General features: G+C 39.7%; 1 protein-coding gene, 16 non-coding genes and 1 pseudogene across 17 annotated transcripts in view; all 18 read right to left on the bottom strand.

Annotated features, from left to right (window-relative positions):
• The window catches only part of LOC140142473 (uncharacterized), a 34,485-nt gene extending 32,998 nt beyond the window's left edge, over positions 1-1,487 (bottom strand). Inside the window, exon 1 of the mRNA XM_072164458.1 lies at positions 1,315-1,487. The gene's annotated coding sequence lies outside the window, so the exon portion shown is untranslated. The remainder of the gene's footprint in view (positions 1-1,314) is intronic.
• A 12,673-nt stretch (positions 1,488-14,160) lies between these two features.
• LOC140143188 (5S ribosomal RNA) lies at positions 14,161-14,279 on the bottom strand. The gene has a single exon (XR_011857683.1). It is a non-coding gene; the product is annotated as a 5S ribosomal RNA (ribosomal RNA).
• Positions 14,280-14,674: 395 nt separating this feature from the next.
• LOC140143185 (5S ribosomal RNA) lies at positions 14,675-14,793 on the bottom strand. Its single transcript, XR_011857680.1, has one exon. It is a non-coding gene; the product is annotated as a 5S ribosomal RNA (ribosomal RNA).
• Positions 14,794-15,189: 396 nt separating this feature from the next.
• LOC140143169 (5S ribosomal RNA) lies at positions 15,190-15,308 on the bottom strand. Its single transcript, XR_011857665.1, has one exon. It is a non-coding gene; the product is annotated as a 5S ribosomal RNA (ribosomal RNA).
• A 396-nt stretch (positions 15,309-15,704) lies between these two features.
• Positions 15,705-15,823, bottom strand: LOC140143189 (5S ribosomal RNA). Its single transcript, XR_011857684.1, has one exon. It is a non-coding gene; the product is annotated as a 5S ribosomal RNA (ribosomal RNA).
• A 395-nt stretch (positions 15,824-16,218) lies between these two features.
• On the bottom strand, positions 16,219-16,337 carry LOC140143167 (5S ribosomal RNA). Its single transcript, XR_011857663.1, has one exon. It is a non-coding gene; the product is annotated as a 5S ribosomal RNA (ribosomal RNA).
• Positions 16,338-16,731: 394 nt separating this feature from the next.
• On the bottom strand, positions 16,732-16,850 carry LOC140143174 (5S ribosomal RNA). The gene has a single exon (XR_011857670.1). It is a non-coding gene; the product is annotated as a 5S ribosomal RNA (ribosomal RNA).
• Positions 16,851-17,333: 483 nt separating this feature from the next.
• LOC140143184 (5S ribosomal RNA) lies at positions 17,334-17,452 on the bottom strand. The gene has a single exon (XR_011857679.1). It is a non-coding gene; the product is annotated as a 5S ribosomal RNA (ribosomal RNA).
• A 393-nt stretch (positions 17,453-17,845) lies between these two features.
• LOC140143172 (5S ribosomal RNA) lies at positions 17,846-17,964 on the bottom strand. The gene has a single exon (XR_011857668.1). It is a non-coding gene; the product is annotated as a 5S ribosomal RNA (ribosomal RNA).
• Positions 17,965-18,360: 396 nt separating this feature from the next.
• LOC140143197 (5S ribosomal RNA) lies at positions 18,361-18,479 on the bottom strand (annotated as a pseudogene).
• Positions 18,480-19,888: 1,409 nt separating this feature from the next.
• On the bottom strand, positions 19,889-20,007 carry LOC140143166 (5S ribosomal RNA). Its single transcript, XR_011857662.1, has one exon. It is a non-coding gene; the product is annotated as a 5S ribosomal RNA (ribosomal RNA).
• A 656-nt stretch (positions 20,008-20,663) lies between these two features.
• LOC140143165 (5S ribosomal RNA) lies at positions 20,664-20,782 on the bottom strand. The gene has a single exon (XR_011857661.1). It is a non-coding gene; the product is annotated as a 5S ribosomal RNA (ribosomal RNA).
• A 401-nt stretch (positions 20,783-21,183) lies between these two features.
• LOC140143164 (5S ribosomal RNA) lies at positions 21,184-21,302 on the bottom strand. The gene has a single exon (XR_011857660.1). It is a non-coding gene; the product is annotated as a 5S ribosomal RNA (ribosomal RNA).
• A 394-nt stretch (positions 21,303-21,696) lies between these two features.
• Positions 21,697-21,815, bottom strand: LOC140143163 (5S ribosomal RNA). Its single transcript, XR_011857659.1, has one exon. It is a non-coding gene; the product is annotated as a 5S ribosomal RNA (ribosomal RNA).
• A 394-nt stretch (positions 21,816-22,209) lies between these two features.
• On the bottom strand, positions 22,210-22,328 carry LOC140143162 (5S ribosomal RNA). Its single transcript, XR_011857658.1, has one exon. It is a non-coding gene; the product is annotated as a 5S ribosomal RNA (ribosomal RNA).
• A 394-nt stretch (positions 22,329-22,722) lies between these two features.
• Positions 22,723-22,841, bottom strand: LOC140143161 (5S ribosomal RNA). Its single transcript, XR_011857657.1, has one exon. It is a non-coding gene; the product is annotated as a 5S ribosomal RNA (ribosomal RNA).
• Positions 22,842-23,234: 393 nt separating this feature from the next.
• LOC140143160 (5S ribosomal RNA) lies at positions 23,235-23,353 on the bottom strand. The gene has a single exon (XR_011857656.1). It is a non-coding gene; the product is annotated as a 5S ribosomal RNA (ribosomal RNA).
• Positions 23,354-23,747: 394 nt separating this feature from the next.
• LOC140143159 (5S ribosomal RNA) lies at positions 23,748-23,866 on the bottom strand. Its single transcript, XR_011857655.1, has one exon. It is a non-coding gene; the product is annotated as a 5S ribosomal RNA (ribosomal RNA).
• Positions 23,867-23,962: the final 96 nt, after the last annotated feature.

Here is a 23,962-nt window from a genome sequence, read left to right as displayed (position 1 = left end):
TAAGATAACAATAATGTCCCAACTTGCACCTAAATGGAATCGGTCAAATTTGTTGTCTTTGTAGGTCAACAGAGCAAAGTTCGACATTATCATAATTAAAAAATTATGATAATATGTCCTCCCAATAGAACTGCATGTTTAGCAAAGATATCATGAAATTTGAATTTCGTTCTGGTATACCAGAACGAAATTATAACACATTGCACTGCGTCATCATCCCTATATCTTCGTGTCAAAAATTGCAGTGATAGTACGGTGAATCCTCTCGTTTTTCAAAAGCTACGCATGGCGATTTTGTTCGAGATAGGCCGAGCGACTCAGGCTAAGCATACCATTTACATGATATGAGATACCATAGCCCTGCCATAGACCCTGCCGCTTAGTTTCTATTCTACGATTTGCGCATGATCAGTACCACATATGGTGTTACTATTATAGAAAATTCGATTTGTTTTCAGGTAAAACGCAGGTTTTGTTTCCAGTACACTAACTCGAAAAGCTATACACTAATTAGCGGGGCCTTGCTGTTTGCTGTGGATATCTTTAACTGCATTTTATAAGTAAAGATTTTGAAATCCAAAGTAAAAATTGTGATATATTCAAGAATTTGAGAAATGAATTATACAAAGGAACCTGTGTAAAATTCAGGTGCTGTATCTATAATACAATGTTCATTATCGACTTTCTTTATCTGCGTCAATAATAGAATATCGATTTCAATCGAATTGAATACATGTCTCCATTTTGAGTTTGTACTACACCTCTGAGCGACAAATTGATCGATTTCTAGCCAATCAGATACGGTAGGCCTCCTTTTCTTGCGTTCGGTGAAATACCAATCGCCGTCGCTCACCAACGGAGTATTAAGTTTATATTTATAACACTGGCTGGCATTGTCTATCTGATTGTCTATGGAGCAGTAGTACGAGGAACCCATACCGTAGAGTAGCTCTGGCTCTGCACAACGGATAGATAGGGCAGCACCAAATACGAAAATGTCATACCGATAAATGATGTGTCTGTTTTGCCCAGTTATTTAAGTTTGCCTTGCGAACTAATGGAGCAGTGGCAGTGTAATAGGCCTGCACATATCATGCATAACTCGCAAACACAAAATCGGAATCAACTGAAATTTTGGGAATAAGATTTTTTCGTGGATATCTGCTGAAAAATGTCATAAAAAAAGAGTCTAGTATCACTTGCACTAGTTGCAGTGACTAGGGTACACTAGGAGGTTGAATGAAATGAAATTCATGCATGCATGAATTTAATTTTAAGCTTATAGCATGGAATAAAGAAATTAGGCAAACTTACATCAACAGATTAGCACATAGAATGTACAGCCCTGTATTACAGCTCTTCAGTATTTTCGTTGATGATCACGCAATCCACTGACGATCAATATTGATCAGCTCACTGCACTGCGCAACGTAGAAGCAGTACACATGTACGGAATGGACGGACGAAAAACAGAATGCGGAAGTGATGTGAATTTTTGTCATGTTTGTGTTTTGCCGATTTCAGGCAGAGGGCGCTAGACTTTTTTTTCAGTCACCAGACCAGGCCTGAGACAGTTTACAATATGGTTTTGTGAAGAAAGTGCGGGATTGGCTAATAGCAGAATTTACTCATACTGCAGTTACTGTCCGTTTTCCTATACACAATACACAGTGCTCTTTCCCATTGACGCGTGACCCTACAAATAGCCCTACGTTAACAGTATGGGGATATGACTAGTTAACGTCGCTGTGTGAAAAATAACCGGCCAATATAAAAAGTACTCTTCTAAAGTTCTAGAAAATATAGTTTTTAACATGTCCTAAATTTTTAGCTAATTTAGATGTTTGGAAATATTCGTACTTTGGTGTTTTAGTTAATGTTATAGGTAATAGTACATTGCCTAGTTAACGTCGCTGTGTGAAAAATAACCGGCCAATATTAAAAGTACTCTTCTAAAACTAGACAATATAGTTTTGTAACATGTCCTAAATTTTAGCTAATTTAGGTGTTTGGAGAGGGTCGTACTTTTGTGTTTTAGGAAGGACATGTAAACGACAGATAACACCAAAAATATGAAGAAATTATTTCCAAACCGTGTTAAGTCAAAAATCATTATGTTGCTCATTTTCACGAATGCTGGTTTACAAAAAGCACGCCATTGTCTGATTTCGTGAACAAAGCCACACATAACATTGTTTCCTTTCGTTTCCTTTATAATCGGTTACCCAACTGAAGCCAGAGGATGATTTAAGCACTTCCCAGCAAGTCTTGCGGTTAGCACAGCTGTGTGAGTGAACATGACACCACTGCCCGCCCACTGCATACACACGTGCATGGTGAAATTTGAATTTTGACAGATATATTTACAATAAAAACACCTTCAAGAGGTCGGTCGATTTCACATTTTATGTTATCTACAGAAGGTGTGAATTATCCTTCATGCATACATCACTTTAGATCTGAAATCGACCAACTAATAATGACACACGGGCAATTCTAAAACAACATCTTTTGCACAGAGTTCAATGGGATTTGAAAAGTAAAGTGGCAGTTGAAACTCTAGTGATAACACTTTTACAGTGCATGATGGGGCTTCCTTAAATCATCCTCTGAACTGAAGCTATGAATACCAGCTTTATTGCGATATCGCACATGAAAACAGTCACTTGTGCACAACCAGAGAAGATCCGATTTAATCAGTTGAGCTGTTTCAATGAGTGTTATCTTGGTTTAATAGCTTTTAATGGGGTTAAGTCCTGCAAAGGTCGAGATGAATTCTACTGTAGACATGACTGCATCATGAATAGCGCAATTTTGCTAATACTGCTATTAGCACGAAATTAGTGTATTGAGTCTATGAAAAATAGCGCTATTGTGTTAATTTTCTCAGGATGGTAGGTGCTATTATCGATAGCGTAAGGCGTGCTAATAACGGTAGGCCTACCGCATATCAAAACCTTTAGGGCTTTAGTAACATTTCAGAATCAGTGAATTCACGGCAGATTTGGCCATTCAAAACGCAACAGAAAACTGGCTAAAAATGACCAAATTTTTCTTTAAATCGCCGTCAATTTCGAACTAGTGAACTCAGAATTCTATACCCACGTTTATATTAGGCCGTATAAAATTAATATTTTGGTTCTCGTCCAGAGGATTTTCATGAATTGATGAGGGAGTGAGGTTTTTTTTTTTTTTTTTTTTTTTCAGTGTAAAATTAGCATTGTCTGTAGTTTTCGGTCTTTTCCAACAGTGCTCGAGGAAACGATGAGGCACTTTTTTTTTTTTTTTTTTCAAATGTGAGATTCTGAGGTATAAACCCCTTAGGGTACCACAAAAGACTTGGAAGTGGTCCGTGTTCTCTAATAAACTTATTTAGGCCCTATATGTATGAAAAATTCATAAATCATTCCAAAGTCTAAAATAGGCCTAATTGAAAAATCTAAAAAAAAAAAAAAATCTGACAAATCCCAGAAATTGAGGAGGGAGGGACGAGAACCAAAACATTAATTTTATACGGCCTTACCTTGAGATATTCTTTAACCCTAAAATTATTTTTTTGAAGCTGTAGGTGCTTCCATAAACCCGCCTGAATTTTTTATTTATTCCATCTTTTCACTCACTTTGTTCCTTTCCCTGCGTGAGATCAAGTTTTTCTGGGTTTTCCTGTCAAACCTGCCCTGTTCCAACAGTCACTCTACGAAATAGCGCCACGTTATTAAAAATGTTTTCGGGTTAATCGACTGTATAGACATTTTCCCTAATGGTCATCTAAAAATGGTTATGATAGACCTGAATTTAGTCTCGCCGCATACAAAAAACTATGGGTACCCCCTAATCAGAAGTCAATTCTAGTCCCTTCGATAACTCGCTGGGTCTGCCAGTCTTAGTCACAGCCTATATGGCACAGCATAATTCGCATTACGTGAAATACGACCAAGCGTAGACTTTGCGTAGACTATACGATCTATTTTTAGCATGACTCCACATAGCTCGCGTTCATCAAGGTCACTATTGCTTTTCATTGTGTAGTGAATATTATTTTGGGTAAAAAACATGTTACTTTTCACATAGAAAGGTTTTGATATGAAAATTTTGCAAAATTGTTAGAGCTAATAGCGCTAATAGCACTCATTAGCGTGAGGCGCGCTATTAGCGCTAACAGCGTAAGATGTGGTAATAGCGCTATTAGCAATAATTAACGTATCATTTGCAAAATTGTTTACTTTCTCAGGATGGAAAGCGATATTAGTGCTAGCGCTAATATAGCACTCATTAACGCGAGGTGCGCTATTAGCGCTAATAGCGTAAGGTGTGCTAATAGTGCTATTAGCGTTAATAGCGTAAGGTGTGCTAATAACGGTATTAGCGCTGTTGGCGATTATTGTCGTATCAGAGCTCGTATCATTTACAATTTTTTAAATTCTGTCAGGATGGTAGGCGCTATTAGCGCTAATAGCGCTAATAGCACTCATTAGCTTAAGGTGCGCTATTAGCGCTAATAGCGTAAGGTGTGCTAATAGCGCTATTAGCACTAATAGCATAAGGTGTGCTAATAACGCTATTAACGCATCAATTGCAAAATTGTTTACTTTCTCAGGATGGAAAGCGATATTAGCGCTAATAGCACTCATTTTAACGTGAGGTGCGCTATTAGCGTAAGGTGCGCTAATAGCGCTATTAACATTAATTAATGTATCATTTAGTGCGCTATTAGCGCTAATAGCGTAAGGTATGCTAATAACGGTATTAGCGCTATGGCGATCATTGTCGTATCATTAGTAACCTTAATGATGACGAAATGTCTCTAAAAACATTAAAGTTTGCTCCTGAACCCTAGTATGAAGAAAAAACATCAAGGCCGCAGGGCCAGCATGCTAGCAGGCCCGAGGCCGGGCCGAGGCAGGGCAACAAAGCAATAAACAACCTAAATGGTGACGAACTGTCTCCAAAAACATTTACTCCTGGGCCCTAGTATCAAGAAAAAACATCAAGGCTGCAGGGCCGGCAGGCCTGAGGCCGGAGACTCCCATGCGACGACTAAACACTCCAAGTGGGACCCCAATATAATAGCCCCGCAGGGCAAGAAAGCAATGAATAACCTTAAGGGGGTACTACACCCCTCGATAAATTTGTGTCTATTTTTGCATTTTTCTCAAAAACTAATAACACAGTGGTAACAAAAGTTATGTATATTTTAGGGGCAAGGAATCCAATTACTACACTGGAATTTCAGTGACCCAAGACAAGCGGTTTGTTATTTATGATAAGAAATAAGGTACCGCTAGGATGTACCTCGTTTCCTATCATATATACTGAACCGCTTGTCTTGAGTCACTGAAATTTCAGTGTAGTAATTGATTCCTTGCCCCAATAATATACACAACTTTTATTACCAGTGTGTTATTATTTTTTGAGAAAAATGCAAAAATAGTCGCAAATTTACCACAGGGGTGTAGTACCCCCTTAAAGGTGACGAAACGTCTCTAAAAACATTAAAGTTTGCTCCTGAACCCTAGTATGAAGAAAAAAAGCATCAAGGCCGCAGGGCCGGCAGGCCCGAGGCCGGAGACTCCCATACGACGACTAAACACTCCAAGTGGCCCCGCAGGGCAAGAAAGCAATGAATAACCTTAAAGGTGACGGAATGTCTCTAAAAACATTAAAGTTTGCTCCTGAACCTTAGTATGAAGAAACATCAGCAAGGCCGCAGGGCCGGCATGCCCGAGGCCGGAGACTCCCTGGGCCATAGTATCAAGAAAGAACATCAAGGCCGAAGGGCCGGCAGGCCCGACACCGGAGACTCCCATACGACGATTAAACACTCCAAGTGGGACCCCCAATATAATAGCCCCGCAGGGCAAGAAAGCAATGAATAACTTTAAAGGTGACGAAATGTCTCTAAAGTTCTGAGGGGGGCTCACTCCAAATGGGACTCCACTATAATGGCCCCGCAGGGCAAGAAAGTAATGAATGATGGAATGAGTGAGTGACGGAATGTCTCTAAAAACATTAAAGTTTACTCCTGGGACATATTATCAAGAAAGTAATGAATGATGGAACTCCGGAGACTCCCATACGACGACTAAACACTCCAAGTGGGACTAATCGCTATTAGCGCTAATAGCGCGCTTTCCCGAGAGTTAGAATATTTTCAAATTTAGTACAATTGCATATGACGTGCTATTAATCGTCATTAGCGCTAATAGCGCGCTTTCCCTAGAGTAAGAATATTTTCAAATTTAGCACAATTGCATATGACGTGCTATTAATCGTTATTAGCGCTAATAGCGCGCTTTCGAGGAAGGTGCGATGATGGCTTATTGCAGAATTAGCGCTATTATGCTACAGACGCTATTAGCGTTTAATTAGTATGCTATCTCTATGCATTATAGCGCTAATAGCAACGCTAATGAAAAATCCGTTAAAACTGCTATTACCAAACCACTTTTAGCGTTTTAGCAGTTATTAGTGCCTCATTTGCAAATATGTCAATATTGAAAATATTCTAAGTCTAGGAAAGGCGCGCTATTAGCGCTAATAGCAATTAATAGCACGTCATATGCAATTTTGCTAAATCTAAAAAGATTCTAAGTCTAGGGAAAGCGCGCTATTAGCTCTAATAGCGCTAATAGCAATTAATAGCACGTCATATGCAATTGTGCTAAATCTAAAAAGATTCTAAGTCTAGGGAAAGCGTGCTATTAGCGCTAATAGCGCTATTAGCGCTAATAGCAATTGCTAGCACGTCATATGCAATTGAGCTAAGTTTAAACTGATTCTAAGTCTAGGGAAAGCGTGCTATTAGCTTACTAGCACGTCATATGCAATTGAGCTAAATCTAAAAAGATTCTAAGTTTAAGGAAAGCGTGCTATTAGCGCTAATAGCAATTAATAGCACGTCATATGCAATTGTGCTAAATCTAACAGAATTCTAAGTCTAGAGAAAGCGTGCTATTAGCGCTAATAGCGCTATTAGCGCTAATAGCAATTACTAGCACGTCATATGCAATTGAGCTAAATCTAAAAAGATTCTAAGTCTAGGGAAAGCGTGCTATTAGTGCTATTAGCGCTAATAGCAATTAATAACACGTCATATGCAATTTTGCTAAATCTAAAAAGATTCTAAGTCTAGGGAAAGCGCGCTATTAGCGCTAATAGCAATTAATAGCACGTCATATGCAATTGTGCTAAATCTAAAAAGATTCTAAGTCTAGGGAAAGCGTGCCATTAGCGCTAATAGCGCTATTAGCGCTAATAGCAATTGCTAGCACGTCATATGTAATTGAGCTAAGTTTAAACTGATTCTAAGTCTAGGGAAAGCGTGCTATTAGCGCTAATAGCGCTATTAGCGCTAATAGCAATTACTAGCACGTCATATGCAATAGAGGGTATTCATTGCTACGTCATTGACGTGATTGCTCATGCATAAAATTCCTCCACACAGGTTGTTTAGCTTAATCGGGAGAGTGACCTCTTGAAATGATGATCACAGTTATCTTTGAGTTATTACAGTGAGGCCCACGTACAATGTTCAACACAAAGTGAACAATGCTATAACTTGGAGGGCAAACAAACCAACACCGCCAAATTCGACTGACATGTGTACAACGTGGGAAGCTATGGGGAAATTGAACACTGATTGTCTGATCCTGCATGTGTTTATGGTTCGGGTAGCGGTTACTTAGCAACTCTCGTTCCGCTTGGGTTTATTGCATACACTCTATTGAGCTAAATCTAAAAAGATTCTAAGTTTAAGGAAAGCGTGCTATTAGCGCTAATAGCAATTACTAGCACGTCATATGCAATTGAGCTAAATCTGAAAAGATTCTAAGTCTAGGAAAAGCGTGCTATTAGCGCTAATAGCGCTATTAGCGCTAATAGCAATTAATAGCACGTCATATGCAATTGTGCTAAATCTAAAAAGATTCTAAGTCTAAGTAAAGCGTGCTATAAGCGCTAATAGAGCTATTAGCAATTAACAGCACGTCATATGCAATTGTGCTAAATCTAACAGAATTCTAAGTCTAGAGAAAACGTGTTATTAGCGCTATTAGCGCTAATAGCAATTAATAGCACGTCATATGCAATTGTGCTAAATCTAAAAAGATTTTAAGTCTAGGGAAAGCGTGCTATTAGCGCTAATAGCACTATTAGCGCTAATAGCAATTAATAGCACGTCATATGCAATTGTGCTAAATCTAACAGAATTCTAAGTCTAGAGAAAGCGTGCTATTAGCGCTAATAGCGCTATTAGCGCTAATAGCAATTAATAGCACGTCATATGCAATTGTGCTAAATCTAAAAAGATTCTAAGTCTAGGGAAAGCGTGCTATTAGCGCTAATAGCGTCTAGGGAAAGCGTGCTATTAGCGCTAATAGCGCTATTAGCGCTAATAGCAATTACTAGCACGTCATATGCAATTGAGCTAAATCTAAAAAGATTCTAAGTCTAGGAAAGCGTGCTATTAGCGCTATTAGCGCTAATAGCAATTAATAACACGTCATATGCAATTTTGCTAAATCTAAAAAGATTCTAAGTCTAGGGAAAGCGTGCTATTAGCGCTAATAGCGCTATTAGCGCTAATAGCAATTACTAGCACGTCATATGCAATTGAGCTCAATCTAAAAAGATTCTAAGTTTAAGGAAAGCGTGCTATTAGCGCTAATAGCAATTACTAGCACGTCATATGCAATTGAGTTCAATCTGAAAAGATTCTAAGTCTAGGAAAAGCGTGCTATTAGCGCTAATAGCGCTATTAGCGCTAATAGCAATTAATAGCACGTCATATGCAATTGTGCTAAATCTACCAGAATTCTAAGTCTAGAGAAAGCGTGCTATTAGCACTTATAGCGCTATTAGCGCTAATAGCAATTAATAGCACGTCATATGCAATTGTGCTAAATCTAAAAAGATTTTAAGTCTAGGGAAAGCGTGCTATTAGCGCTAATAGCACTATTAGCGTTAATAGCAATTAATAGCACGCCATATGCAATTGTGCTAAATCTAAAAAGATTCTAAGTCTAAGTAAAGCGTGCTATTAGCGCTAATAGCGCTATTAGCAATTAATAGCACGTCATATGCAATTGTGCTAAATCTAAAAAGATTGTAAGTCTAGAGAAAACGTGCTATTAGCGCTAATAGCATTAGCGCTAATAGCAAATAATAGCACGTCATATGCAATTGTGCTAAATCTAAAAAGATTCTAAGTCTAGGGAAAGCGTGCTATTAGCGCTAATAGCACTATTAGCGTTAATAGCAATTAATAGCACGCCATATGCAATTGTGCTAAATCTAAAAAGATTATGAGTCTAGGGAAAGCGTGCTATTACCGCTAATAGCGCTATTAGCGCTAATAGCAATTACTATAGCACGTCATATGCAATTGTGCTAAATCATAAAAGATTCTAAGTCTAAGGAAAGCGTGCTATTAGCGCTAATAGCGCTAATAGCAAAAAATAGCACGTCATATGCAATTGTGCTAAATCTAAAAAGATTATTAGTCTAAGGAAAGCGCGCTATTAGCGCTAATATCGCTATTAGCGCTAATAGCAATAGCACGTCATATGCAATAGCACGTCATGTGCAATATTAGCGCTAATAGCAATTAATAGCACGTCATATGCAATTGTGCTAAATCTAAAAAGATTAGGGAAAGCGTGCTATTAGCTAAGTCTAGGGAAAGCGTGCTATTAGCGTATTAGCTATTAGTGGCTGCCGGAAATGGGTCTTGATGTTTTCTGTTGATGGTGGGGACAGCGGTCACACTAGCTTTCTTGCCCTGCGGCCCTTTTATATTGGAACTCACTTGGAGTGTATAGTTGTCGTATGGCAGTCACCGGCCTCGGGCCTGTCGGCCCTGCGGCCTTGATGTTTTTTGTTGATGGTGGGGACAGCGGTCACACTAAGTTTCTTGCCCTGCGGGGCCCTTTTATATTGGAACTCACTTGGAGTGTATAGTTGTCGTATGGCAGTCACCGGCCTCGGGCCTGCCGGCCCTGCGGTCTTGATGTTTTTGTTGATGGTGGGGACAGCGGTCACACTAAGTTTCTTGCCCTGCGGGGCCCTTTTATATTGGAACTCACTTGGAGTGTTTAGTTGTCGTATGGGAGTCACCGGCCTCGGGCCTACCGGCCCTGCGGCCTTGATGTTTTTGTTGTTGTTGGGGACAGCGGTCACACTAAGTTTGTTGCCCTGTGGGGCCCATTTATATTGGAACTCACTTGGAGTGTTTAGTTGTCGTATGGGAGTCTCCGGCCTCAGGCCTGCCGGCCCTGTTGATGGTGGGGACAGCAGTCACACTAGCTTTCTTGCCCTGCGGGCCCTTTTATTTTGGAACTCACTTGGAGTGTTTAGTTGTCGTATGGGAGTCACCGGCCTCGGGCCTGCCGGCCTGCGGCCTTGATGTTTTTGTTGATGGTGGGGACAGCGGTCACACTAAGTTTCTTGCCCTGCGGGGCCCTTTAAATTGGAACTCACTTGGAGTGTTTAGTTGTCGTATGGGATTCACCGGCCTCGGGCCTGCCGGCCTGCGGCCTTGATGTTTTTTGTTGATGGTGGGGACAGCGGTCACACTAAGTTTCTTGCCCTGCGGGGCCCTTTAAATGGGAACTCACTTGGAGTGTTTAGTTGTCGTATGGGAGTCACCGGCCTCAGGCCTGCCGGCCCTGCGGCCTTGATGTTTTTGTTGATGTGGGGACAGCGGTCACACTAAGTTTCTTGCCCTGCGGGGCCCATTTACATTGGAACTCACTTGGAGTGTTTAGTTGTCGTATGGGAGTCTCCGGCCGGGCGGCCTTGATCCTTAAGATTTGTTGATGGTGGGGACAGCGGTCGCACTAGCTTTGTTGCCCTGCGGGGCCCTTTATATTGGAACTCGCTTGGAGTGTTTAGTTGTCGTATGGGAGTGTCCGGCCTCAGGCCTGCCGGCCCTGCGGCCTTGATATTTTTGTTGATGGTGGCGACAGCGGTCACACTAGCTTTCTTGCCCTGCGGGCCCTTTTATTTTGGAACTCACTTGGAGTGTTTAGTTGTCGTATGGGAGTCACCGGCCTCGGGCCTGCCGGCCCTGCGGCCTTGATGTTTTTTGCTGATGGTGGGGACTGCGGTCACACTAAATTTCTTACCCTGTGGGGCCCTTTTATATTGGAACTCAGTTGGAGTGTTTAGTTGTCGTATGGGAGTCACCGGCCTCGGGCTTGATGTTTTTTGTTGATGATGGGGACAGCAGTCACACTAAGTTTCTTGCCCTGCGGGGCACATTTATATTGGAACTCAGTTGGAGTGTTTAGTTGTCGTATGGGAGTCTCCGGCCTCGGGCCTCCTGTCCCTGCGGCCTTGATGTTTTTTGTTGATGGTGGGGACAGCGGTCACACTAAGTTTCTTGCCCTGCGGGGCCCTTTTATATTGGAACTCACTTGGAGTGTATAGTTGTCGTATGGCAGTCACCGGCCTCGGGCCTGCCGGCAATGCGGTCTTGATGTTTTTTGTTGATGGTGGGGACAGCGGTCACACTAAGTTTCTTGCCCTGCAGGGGCCCTTTTTATATTGGAACTCACTTGGAGTGTTTAGTTGTCGTATGGGAGTCACCGGCCTCGGGCCTACCGGCCCTGCGGCCTTGATGTTTTTTGTTGTTGTTGGGGACAGCGGTCACACTAAGTTTGTTGCCCTGTGGGGCCCATTTATATTGGAACTCACTTGGAGTGTTTAGTTGTCGTATGGGAGTCTCCGGCCTCAGGCCTGCCGGCCCTGTTGATGGTGGGGACAGCAGTCACACTAGCTTTCTTGCCCTGCGGGCCCTTTTATTTTGGAACTCACTTGGAGTGTTTAGTTGTCGTATGGGAGTCACCGGCCTCGGGCCTGCCGGCCTGCGGCCTTGATGTTTTTTGTTGATGGTGGGGACAGCGGGCACACTAAGTTTCTTGCCCTGCGGGGCCCTTTAAATTGGAACTCACTTGGAGTGTTTAGTTGTCGTATGGGATTCACCGGCCTCGGGCCTGCCGGCCTGCGGCCTTGATGTTTTTTGTTGATGGTGGGGACAGCGGTCACACTAAGTTTCTTGCCCTGCGGGGCCCTTTAAATGGGAACTCACTTGGAGTGTTTAGTTGTCGTATGGAGTCACCGGCCTCAGGCCTGCCGGCCCTGCGGCCTTGATGTTTTTTTGTTGATGTGGGGGACAGCGGTCACACTAAGTTTCTTGCCCTGCGGGGCCCATTTATATTGGAACTCACTTGGAGTGTTTAGTTGTCGTATGGGAGTCTCCGGCCGGGCGGCCTTGATCTTTTTTGTTGATGGTGGGGACAGCGGTCGCACTAGCTTTGTTGCCCTGCGGGGCCCTTTTATATTGGAACTCGCTTGGAGTGTTTAGTTGTCGTATGGGAGTGTCCGGCCTCAGGCCTGCCGGCCCTGCGGCCTTGATATTTTTGTTGATGGTGGCGACAGCGGTCACACTAGCTTTCTTGCCCTGCGGGCCCTTTTATTTTGGAACTCACTTGGAGTGTTTAGTTGTCGTATGGAGTCACCGGCCTCAGGCCTGCCGGCCCTGCGGCCTTGATGTTTTTGCTGATGGTGGGGACTGCGGTCACACTAAATTTCTTACCCTGTGGGGCCCTTTTATATTGGAACTCACTTGGAGTGTTTAGTTGTCGTATGGGAGTCTCCGGCCTCGAGCCTGCCGGCCCTGCGGCCTTGATGTTTTTGTTGATGGTGGGGACAGCGGTCACACTAGCTTTGTTGCCCTGCGGGCCCTTTTATATTGGAACTCACTTGGAGTGTTTAGTTGTTGTATGGGAGTCTCCGGCCTCAGCCCTGTCGGCCCTGCGGCCTTAATATTTTTGTTGATGGCGGGGACAGCGGTCACACTAGCTTTTTTGCCATGCGTAGCCCTTTTATATTGGAACTCACTTGGTGTGTTTAGTTGTCGTATGGGAGTCACCGGCCTCGGGCTTGATGTTTTTTGTTGATGATGGGGACAGCAGTCACACTAAGTTTCTTGCCCTGCGGGGCACATTTATATTGGAACTCAGTTGGAGTGTTTAGTTGTCGTATGGGAGTCTCCGGCCTCGGGCCTCCTGTCCCTGCGGCCTTGATGTTTTTTGTTGATGGTGGGGACAGCGGTCACACTAGCTCACGGTTGTTTGATGGGATCATTTATTAGTTTTTCAAACAAAACGTAATATACAACCAAATTTTAGGCTTAAACAGCTAAAAACGATATCATGCTAATGTATACAGATGCTTTTGAGTCATTCGCAACTTTCCCCTCTTTTACAAAATTATCCACTTTTATAGCATTTTTTCGGATATAAAATGTGCCTATCAATGACAAAATTAGTGGCGCTATTTAATTACAGGGCCCATTTATATTGGAACTCACTTGGAGTGTATAGTTGTCGTATGGGAGTCTCCGGCCTCGGGCCTGCTGGCCCTGCGGCCTTGATGTTTTTTGTTGATGGTGGGGACAGCGGTTACACTAGATTTGTTGCCCTGCGGGGCCCTTTTATATTGGAACTCACTTGGAGTGTTTAGTTGTCGTATGGGAGTCACCGGCCTCAGCCCTGTCGGCCCTGCGGCCTTAATATTTTTGTTGATGGCGGGGAAAGCGGTCACACTAGCTTTGTTGCCCTGCGTGTCCTTTTATATTGGAATTCACTTGGAGTGTTTAGTTGTCGTATGGGAGTGTCCGGCCTCAGCCCTGCCGGCCCTGCGGCCTTAATATTTATTGTTGATGGTGGGATTGAGATTCCAGGGTCGACATGTGACTCATTCCCTTGATCATGTCACATTTTAGCTTACTTATAGCTTAGCATTGACTGTAATCAGAATGATTGCTTGCTTTTCTTTCAATCGTTTCTATATTGTGCAACAACAATTATTTGTTGCTCTTTATATTAAAACTCAATTACAACTTACTCTGATCAAATTGTGAATTGTTCTGATGAGATTGCAGTCTTTTCATTTTTAGGAACTATAAACAAATTACGGGAGCTATCTTCAGTAGATAGCAAAAATTTACATCAGATTCTATCCAAAAAAATTTAAAAGGAAGAAAAAAATCTTATTTTCAAGAAAGCTGCTTTGCAAATAGTAAAATTACATCACTGGTGATAGAGGAAACAAACATAAACTCGAGTCAAAAATAAAAACGAAGGATTCGAATGCAAAAGTCTACAGCACCCGGTATTCCTAAGCGGTCTCCCATCCAAGTACTAACCGGGCCCGACGATGCTAAACTTCGGTGGTCGGACGAGAACCGGTGTATTCAACGTGGTATGGCCGCAGACATCTGCAGATGCCATTTTAGCTTACTTATAGCTTAGCATTGACTGTAATCAGAATGATTGCTTGCTTTTCTTTCAATCGTTTTTATATTGTGCAACAACAATTATTTGTTGCTCTTTATATTAAAACTCAATTACAACTTACTCTGATCAAATTGTGAATTGTTCTGATGAGATTGCAGTCTTTTCATTTTAGGAACTATAACAAATTACGGAGCTATCTTTAGTAGATAGCAAAAATTTACATCAGATTTTATCCAAAAAAATTTTAAAAAAGAAGAAAAAAAATCTTATTTTCAAGAAAACTGCTTTGCAAATAGTAAAATTACATCACTGGACATAGAGGAAACAAACATAAACTCGAGTCAAAAATAAAAAAGGAAGGATTCGAATGCAAAAGTCTACAGCACCCGGTATTCCTAAGCGGTCTCCCATCCAAGTACTAACCGGGCCCGACGTTACTTAACTTCGGTGATCGGACGAGAACCGGTGTATTCAAGGTGGTATGGCCGTAGACATCTGCAGATGCCATTTTAGATTACTTATAGCTTAGCATTGACTGTAATCAGAATGATTGCTTGCTTTTCTTTCAATCGTTTTTTTATATTGTGCAACAACAATTATTTGTTGCTCTTTATATTAAAACTCAATTACAACTTACTCTGATCAAATTGTGAATTGTTCTGATGAGATTGCAGTCTTTTCATTTTTAGGAACTATAACAAATTCCGGAGCTATCTTCAGTAGATAGCAAAAATTTACATCAGATTCTATCCACAAAAAATTTAAAAAGGAAAAAAAAAATCTTAATTTCAAGAAAGCTGCTTTGCAAATAGTAAAATTACATCACTGGAGATAGAGGAAACAAACATAAACTCGAGTCAAAAATAAAAACGAAGGATTCGAATGCAAAAGTCTACAGCACCCGGTATTCCTAAGCGGTCTCCCATCCAAGTACTAACCGGGCCCGACGTTGCTTAACTTCGGTGATCGGACGAGAACCGGTGTATTCAACGTGGTATGGCCATAGACATCTGCAGATGCCATTTTAGCTTACTTATAGCTTAGCATTGACTGTAATCAGAATGATTGCTTGCTTTTCTTTCAATCGTTTTTATATTGTGCAACAACAATTATTTGTTGCTCTTTATATTAAAACTCAATTACAACTTACTCTGATCAAATTGTGAATTGTTCTGATGAGATTGCAGTCTTTTCATTTTTAGGAACTATAACAAATTACGGGAGCTATCTTCAGTAGATAGCAAACATTTACATCAGATTCTATCCAACAAAATTTTAAAAAGAAAGAAAAAAAATCTTATTTTCAAGAAAGCTGCTTTGCAAATAGTAAAATTACATCACTGGAGATAGAGGAAACAAACATAAACTCGAGTCAAAAATAAAAACGAAGGATTCGAATGCAAAAGTATACAGCACCCGGTATTCCTAAGCGGTCTCCCATCCAAGTACTAACCGGACCCGACGTTGCATAACTTCGGTGATCGGACGAGAACCGGTGTATTCAACGTGGTATGGCCGTAGACATCTGCATATGCCATTTTAGCTTACTTATAGCTTAGCATTGACTGTAATCAGAATGATTGCTTGCTTTTCTTTCAATCGTTTTTATATTGTGCAACAACAATTATTTGTTGCTCTTTATATTAAAACTCAATTACAACTTACTCTGATCAAATTGTGAATTGTTCTGATGAGATTGCAGTCTTTTCATTTTTAGGAACTATAACAAATTACGGGAGCTATCTTCAGTAGATAGCAAAAATTTACATCAGATTCTATCCAAAAAAAATTTCAAAAGGAAGAAAAAAAATCTTATTTTCAAGAAAGCTGCTTTGCAAATAGTAAAATTACATCACTGGAGATAGAGGAAACAAACATAAACTCGAGTCAAAAATAAAACGAAGGATTCGAATGCAAAAGTCTACAGCACCCGGTATTCCTAAGCGGTCTCCCATCCAAGTACTAACCGGGCCCGACGTTGCTTAACTTCGGTGATCGGACGAGAACCGGTGTATTCAACGTGGTATGGCCGTAGACATCTGCAGATGCCATTTTAGCTTACTTATAGCTTAGCATTGACTGTAATCAGAATGATTGCTTGCTTTTCTTTCAATCGTTTTTATATTGTGCAACAACAATTATTTGTTGCTCTTTATATTAAAACTCAATTACAACTTACTCTGATCAAATTGTGAATTGTTCTGATGAGATTGCAGTCTTTTCATTTTTAGGAACTATAACAAATTACAGGAGCTATCTTCAGTAGATAGCAAAAATTTACATCAGATTCTATCCAAAAAAATTTAAAAAGGAAGAAAAAAAATCTTATTTTCAAGAAAGCTGCTTTGCAAATAGTAAATTACATCACTGGAGATAGAGGAAACAAACATAAACTCGAGTCAAAAATAAAAACGAAGGATTCGAATGCAAAAGTCTACAGCATCCGGTATTCCTAAGCGGTCTCCCATCCAAGTACTAACCGGGCCCGACGTTGCTTAACTTCGGTGATCGGACGAGAACCGGTGTATTCAACGTGGTATGGCCGTAGACATCTGCAGATGCCATTTTAGCTTACTTATAGCTTAGCATTGACTGTAATCAGAATGATTGCTTGCTTTTCTTTCAATCGTTTTTAAATTGTGCAACAACAATTATTTATTGCTCTTTATATTAAAACTCAATTACAACTTACTCTGATCAAATTGTGAATTGTTCTGATGAGATTGCAGTCTTTTCAACAATTATTTGTTGCTCTTTATATTAAAACTCAATTACAACGTACTCTGATCAAATTGTGAATTGTTCTGATGAGATTGCAGTCTTTTCATTTTAGGAACTATAACAAATTACGGAGCTATCTTCAGTAGATAGCAAAATTTACATCAGATTCTATCCAAAAAAAATTTAAAAAGGAAGAAAAAAAATCTTATTTTCAAGAAAGCTGCTTTGCAAATAGTAAAATTACATCACTGGAGATAGAGGAAACAAACATAAACTCGAGTCAAAAATAAAAACGAAGGATTCGAATGCAAAAGTATACAGCACCCGGTATTCCTAAGCGGTCTCCCATCCAAGTACTAACCGGACCCGACGTTGCTTAACTTCGGTGATCGGACGAGAACCGGTGTATTCAACGTGGTATGGCCGTAGACATCTGCAGATGCCATTTTAGCTTACTTATAGCTTAGCATTGACTGTAATCAGAATGATTGCTTGCTTTTCTTTCAATCGTTTTTATATTGTGCAACAACAATTATTTGTTGCTCTTTATATTAAAACTCAATTACAACTTACTCTGATCAAATTGTGAATTGTTCTGATGAGATTGCAGTCTTTTCATTTTTAGGAACTATAACAAATTACGGGAGCTATCTTCAGTAGATAGCAAAAATTTACATCAGATTCTATCCAAAAAAATTTAAAAGGAAGAAAAAAATCTTATTTTCAAGAAAGCTGTTTTGCAAATAGTAAAATTACATCACTGGAGATAGAGGAAACAAACATAAACTCGAGTCAAAAATAAAAACGAAGGATTCGAATGCAAAAGTCTACAGCACCCGGTATTCCTAAGCGGTCTCCCATCCAAGTACTAACCGGGCCCGACGTTGCTTAACTTCGGTGATCGGACGAGAACCGGTGTATTCAAGGTGGTATGGCCGTAGACATCTGCATATGCCATTTTAGCTTACTTATAGCTTAGCATTGCCTGTAATCAGAATGATTGCTTGCTTTTCTTTCAATCGTTTTTATATTGTGCAACAACAATTACTTGTTGCTCTTTATATTAAAACTCAATTACAACTTACTCTGATCAAATTGTGAATTGTTCTGATGAGATTGCAGTCTTTTCATTTTTAGGAACTATAACAAATTACGGGAGCTATCTTCAGTAGATAGCAAAAATTTACATCAGATTCTATCCAAAAAAAATTTAAAAAGGAAGAAAAAAAATCTTATTTTCAAGAAAGCTGCTTTGCAAATAGTAAAATTACATCACTGGAGATAGAGGAAACAAACATAAACTCGAGTCAAAAATAAAAACGAAGGATTCGAATGCAAAAGTCTACAGCACCCGGTATTCCTAAGCGGTCTCCCATCCAAGTACTAACCGGGCCCGACGTTGCTTAACTTCGGTGATCGGACGAGAACCGGTGTATTCAACGACTCAACATCATGGATCTTAACAACAGAAGGAAATATTTGTCTATCTGTTTTGCCTGTACTTGTATATTAAATTGTAACGCTTTTGGTTTCAGCAATTGGTCTGTAAACACACGTCACTCAGACAACTTAGTTTTTAATCATAATATCACACCCAAAACTGACAGTTTCAAATTTACCATTGCTGTAAATTTCCCTCGCCTGTGGGCTGGTTTGCCAAATTCTGTAAAGGATCATTTTATCTTGTACATGGGCACAAAGTCTTTTAAAAACATTTGAAAACTTATTTAGTAAATAATAGTACTGAAGAGCAGGACTCTTAAATTTTGTTGTCTCGGTTTTCTGCTCAGTGACCTACTTTATCCGTCTTCATGGCCTGTGTTGGTCTGGTGGGTGGGAGTGGGGTGTTGCTGGGTGGGTTGGTTGGGTTCAGGTGGGCCGGGGAGGAGGGGGGGTAAATCCATGTGTCTGATAGGTAGGGGCCACTGAGCAGATTTCCATCTTGTAATAATGTAATAATGTGTACATCCATATCGGGAGGGTGGGCTTGTCGGCTGCTGCATGTGTCTCCTTCATTTGTTGGCCTTGGGTGGATGCCGGACTCGTCCCGGGTCCCGGTCGCTTGGGGTCGTCCCCGGGTTGCCTGGTTTGGGAATGTTTTCTGTATTCCTTCATGTAGGCAATGTGGCTTGGGGATGATTTGGAGTGGCCTCCACGTGGCATGGGTCTGGTTTTTGTTCCTGGCTGGTAGGTGGGGGAGACACGTGTGATGGCTGGCGGGTGCATCCTCGTGATGTGGATGCACACACAATGTGTTTAAACAGTGCAATAGTATATCTTTTATGTAATTGCCCCAATGGGTTGGAGGAGTCACACCTTTTGGTGACAGTGTCTTGATGCTTCTGACTCTTCCTGGCTAGCCCATTGGGTCTATTTTACTTTTGTTTCCTTTTGTATGTATTGCGTAATTTTACTTTGCTTTTTGATGTATTTTAGCCGAATTCATAAAATAAAATAAAATAAATAAAAACGTGGTATGGCCATAGACATCTGCAGATGCCATTTTAGCTTACTTATAGCTTAGCATTGACTGTAATCAGAATGATTGCTTGCTTTTCTTTCAATCGTTTTTATATTTGTTGCTCTTTATATTAAAACTCAATTACACCTTACTCTGATCAAATTGTGAATTGTTCTGATGAGATTGCAGTCTTTTCATTTTTAGGAACTATAACAAATTACGGGAGCTATCTTCAGTAGATAGCAAAAATTTACATCAGATTCTATCCAACAAAATTTTAAAAAGAAAGAAAAAAAATCTTATTTTCAAGAAAGCTGCTTTGCAAATAGTAAAATTACATCACTGGAGATAGAGGAAACAAACATAAACTCGAGTCAAAAATAAAAACGAAGGATTCGAATGCAAAAGTCTACAGCACCCGGTATTCCTAAGCGGTCTCCCATCCAAGTACTAACCGGGCCCGACGTTGCTTAACTTCGGTGATCGGACGAGAACCGGTGTATTCAACGTGGTATGGCCGTAGACATCTGCAGATGCCATTTTAGCTTACTTATAGCTTAGCATTGACTGTAATCAGAATGATTGCTTGCTTTTCTTTCAATCGTTTTTATATTGTGCAACAACAATTATTTGTTGCTCTTTATATTAAAACTCAATTACAACTTACTCTGATCAAATTGTGAATTGTTCTGATGAGATTGTAGTCTTTTCATTTTTAGGAACTATAACAAATTACGGGAGCTATCTTCAGTAGATAGCAAAAATTTACATCAGATTCTATCCAAAAAAAATTTCAAAAGGAAGAAAAAAAATCTTATTTTCAAGAAAGCTGCTTTGCAAATAGTAAAATTACATCACTGGAGATCGAGGAAACAAACATAAACTCGAGTCAAAAATAAAAACGAAGGATTCGAATGCAAAAGTCTACAGCACCCGGTATTCCTAAGCGGTCTCCCATCCAAGTACTAACCGGGCCCGACGAACTATAACAAATTACGGAGCTATCTTCAGTAGATAGCAAAAATTTACATCAGATTCTATCCAAAAAAAATTTCAAAAGGAAGAAAAAAAATCTTATTTTCAAGAAAGCTGCTTTGCAAATAGTAAAATTACATCACTGGAGATAGAGGAAACAAACATAAACTCGAGTCAAAAATAAAAACGAAGGATTCGAATGCAAAAGTCTACAGCACCCGGTATTCCTAAGCGGTCTCCCATCCAAGTACTAACCGGGCCCGACGTTGCTTAACTTCGGTGATCGGACGAGAACCGGTGTATTCAACGTGGTATGGCCGTAGACATCTGCAGATGCCATTTTAGCTTACTTATAGCTTAGCATTGACTGTAATCAGAATGATTGCTTGCTTTTCTTTCAATCGTTTTTATATTGTGCAACAACAATTATTTGTTGCTCTTTATATTAAAACTCAATTACAACTTACTCTGATCAAATTGTGAATTGTTCTGATGAGATTGTAGTCTTTTCATTTATAGTAACTATAACAAATTACGGGAGCTATCTTCAGTAGATAGCAAAAATTTACATCAGATTCTATCCAAAAAAAAAAAAATTTCAAAAGGAAGAAAAAAAATCTTATTTTCAAGAAAGCTGCTTTGCAAATAGTAAAATTACATTACTGGAGATAGAGGAAACAAACATAAACTCGAGTCAAAAATAAAAACGAAGGATTCGAATGCAAAAGTCTACAGCACCCGGTATTCCTAAGCGGTCTCCCATCCAAGTACTAACCGGGCCCGACGTTGCTTAACTTCGGTGATCGGACGAGAACCGGTGTATTCAACGTGGTATGGCCGTAGACATCTGCAGATGCCATTTTAGCTTACTTATAGCTTAGCATTGACTGTAATCAGAATGATTGCTTGCTTTTCTTTCAATCGTTTTTATATTGTGCAACAACAATTATTTGTTGCTCTTTATATTAAAACTCAATTACAACTTACTCTGATCAAATTGTGAATTGTTCTGATGAGATTGTAGTCTTTTCATTTTAGGAACTATAAACAAATTACGGGAGCTATCTTCAGTAGATAGCAAAATTTACATCAGATTCTATCCAAAAAAATTTCAAAAGGAAGAAAAAAAATCTTATTTTCAAGAAAGCTGCTTTGCAAATAGTAAAATTACATCACTGGAGATAGAGGAAACAAACATAAACTCGAGTCAAAAATAAAAACGAAGGATTCGAATGCAAAAGTCTACAGCACCCGGTATTCCTAAGCGGTCTCCCATCCAAGTACTAACCGGGCCCGACGTTGCTTAACTTCGGTGATCGGACGAGAACCGGTGTATTCAACGTGGTATGGCCGTAGACATCTGCAGATGCCATTTTAGCTTACTTATAGCTTAGCATTGACTGTAATCAGAATGATTGCTTGCTTTTCTTTCAATCGTTTTTATATTGTGCAACAACAATTATTTGTTGCTCTTTATATTAAAACTCAATTACAACTTACTCTGATCAAATTGTGAATTGTTCTGATGAGATTGTAGTCTTTTCATTTTTAGGTACTATAACAAATTACGGGAGCTATCTTCAGTAGATAGCAAAAATTTACATCAGATTCTATCCAAAAAAATTTCAAAAGGAAGAAAAAAATCTTATTTTCAAGAAAGCTGCTTTGCAAATAGTAAAATTACATCACTGGAGATAGAGGAAACAAACATAAACTCGAGTCAAAAATAAAAACGAAGGATTCGAATGCAAAAGTCTACAGCACCCGGTATTCCTAAGCGGTCTCCCATCCAAGTACTAACCGGGCCCGACGTTGCTTAACTTCGGTGATCGGACGAGAACCGGTGTATTCAACGTGGTATGGCCGTAGACATCTGCAGATGCCATTTTAGCTTACTTATAGCTTAGCATTGACTGTAATCAGAATGATTGCTTGCTTTTCTTTCAATCGTTTTTATATTGTGCAACAACAATTATTTGTTGCTCTTTATATTAAAACTCAATTGCAACTTACTCTGATCAAATTGTGAATTGTTCTGATGAGATTGTAGTCTTTTCATTGTTAGGAACTATAACAAATTACGGGAGCTATCTTCAGTAGATAGCAAAAATTTACATCAGATTCTATCCAAAAAAATTTCAAAAGGAAGAAAAAAATCTTATTTTCAAGAAAGCTGCTTTGCAAATAGTAAAATTACATCACTGGAGATAGAGGAAACAAACATAAACTCGAGTCAAAAATAAAAACGAAGGATTCGAATGCAAAAGTCTACAGCACCCGGTATTCCTAAGCGGTCTCCCATCCAAGTACTAACCGGGCCCGACGTTGCTTAACTTCGGTGATCGGACGAGAACCGGTGTATTCAACGTGGTATGGCCGTAGACATCTGCAGATGCCATTTTAGCTTACTTATAGCTTAGCATTGACTGTAATCAGAATGATTGCTTGCTTTTCTTTCAATCGTTTTTATATTGTGCAACAACAATTATTTGTTGCTCTTTATATTAAAACTCAATTACAACTTACTCTGATCAAATTGTGAATTGTTCTGATGAGATTGTAGTCTTTTCATTTTTAGGAACTATAACAAATTACGGAGCTATCTTCAGTAGATAGCAAAAATTTACATCAGATTCTATCCAAAAAAATTTCAAAAGGAAGAAAAAAATCTTATTTTCAAGAAAGCTGCTTTGCAAATAGTAAAATTACATCACTGGAGATAGAGGAAACAAACATAAACTCGAGTCAAAAATAAAAACGAAGGATTCGAATGCAAAAGTCTACAGCACCCGGTATTCCTAAGCGGTCTCCCATCCAAGTACTAACCGGGCCCGACGTTGCTTAACTTCGGTGATCGGACGAGAACCGGTGTATTCAACGTGGTATGGCCGTAGACATCTGCAGATGCCATTTTAGCTTACTTATAGCTTAGCATTGACTGTAATCAGAATGATTGCTTGCTTTTCTTTCAATCGTTTTTATATTGTGCAACAACAATTATTTGTTGCTCTTTATATTAAAACTCAATTACAACTTACTCTGATCAAATTGTGAATTGTTCTGATGAGATTGTAGTCTTTTCATTTTTAGGAACTATAACAAATTACGGGAGCTATCTTCAGTAGATAGCAAAAATTTACATCAGATTCTATCCAAAAAAAATTTCAAAAGGAAGAAAAAAAATCTTATTTTCAAGAAAGCTGCTTTGCAAATAGTAAAATTACATCACTGGAGATAGAGGAAACAAACATAAACTCGAGTCAAAAATAAAACGAAGGATTCGAATGCAAAGTCTACAGCACCCGGTATTCCTAAGCGGTCTCCCATCCAAGTACTAACCGGGCCCGACGTTGCTTAACTTCGGTGATCGGACGAGAACCGGTGTATTCAACGTGGTATGGCCGTAGACATCTGCAGATGCCATTTTAGCTTACTTATAGCTTAGCATTGACTGTAATCAGAATGATTGCTTGCTTTTCTTTCAATCGTTTTTATATTGTGCAAC

Source organism: Amphiura filiformis, chromosome 20 (genome assembly GCF_039555335.1).
Source record: "Amphiura filiformis chromosome 20, Afil_fr2py, whole genome shotgun sequence".
In the NCBI taxonomy this organism is placed as follows: domain Eukaryota; kingdom Metazoa; phylum Echinodermata; class Ophiuroidea; order Amphilepidida; family Amphiuridae; genus Amphiura; species Amphiura filiformis.
The sequence above is the reverse complement of the archived record's forward strand: the minus strand, read 5'-3'. Positions and strand labels throughout refer to the sequence as shown.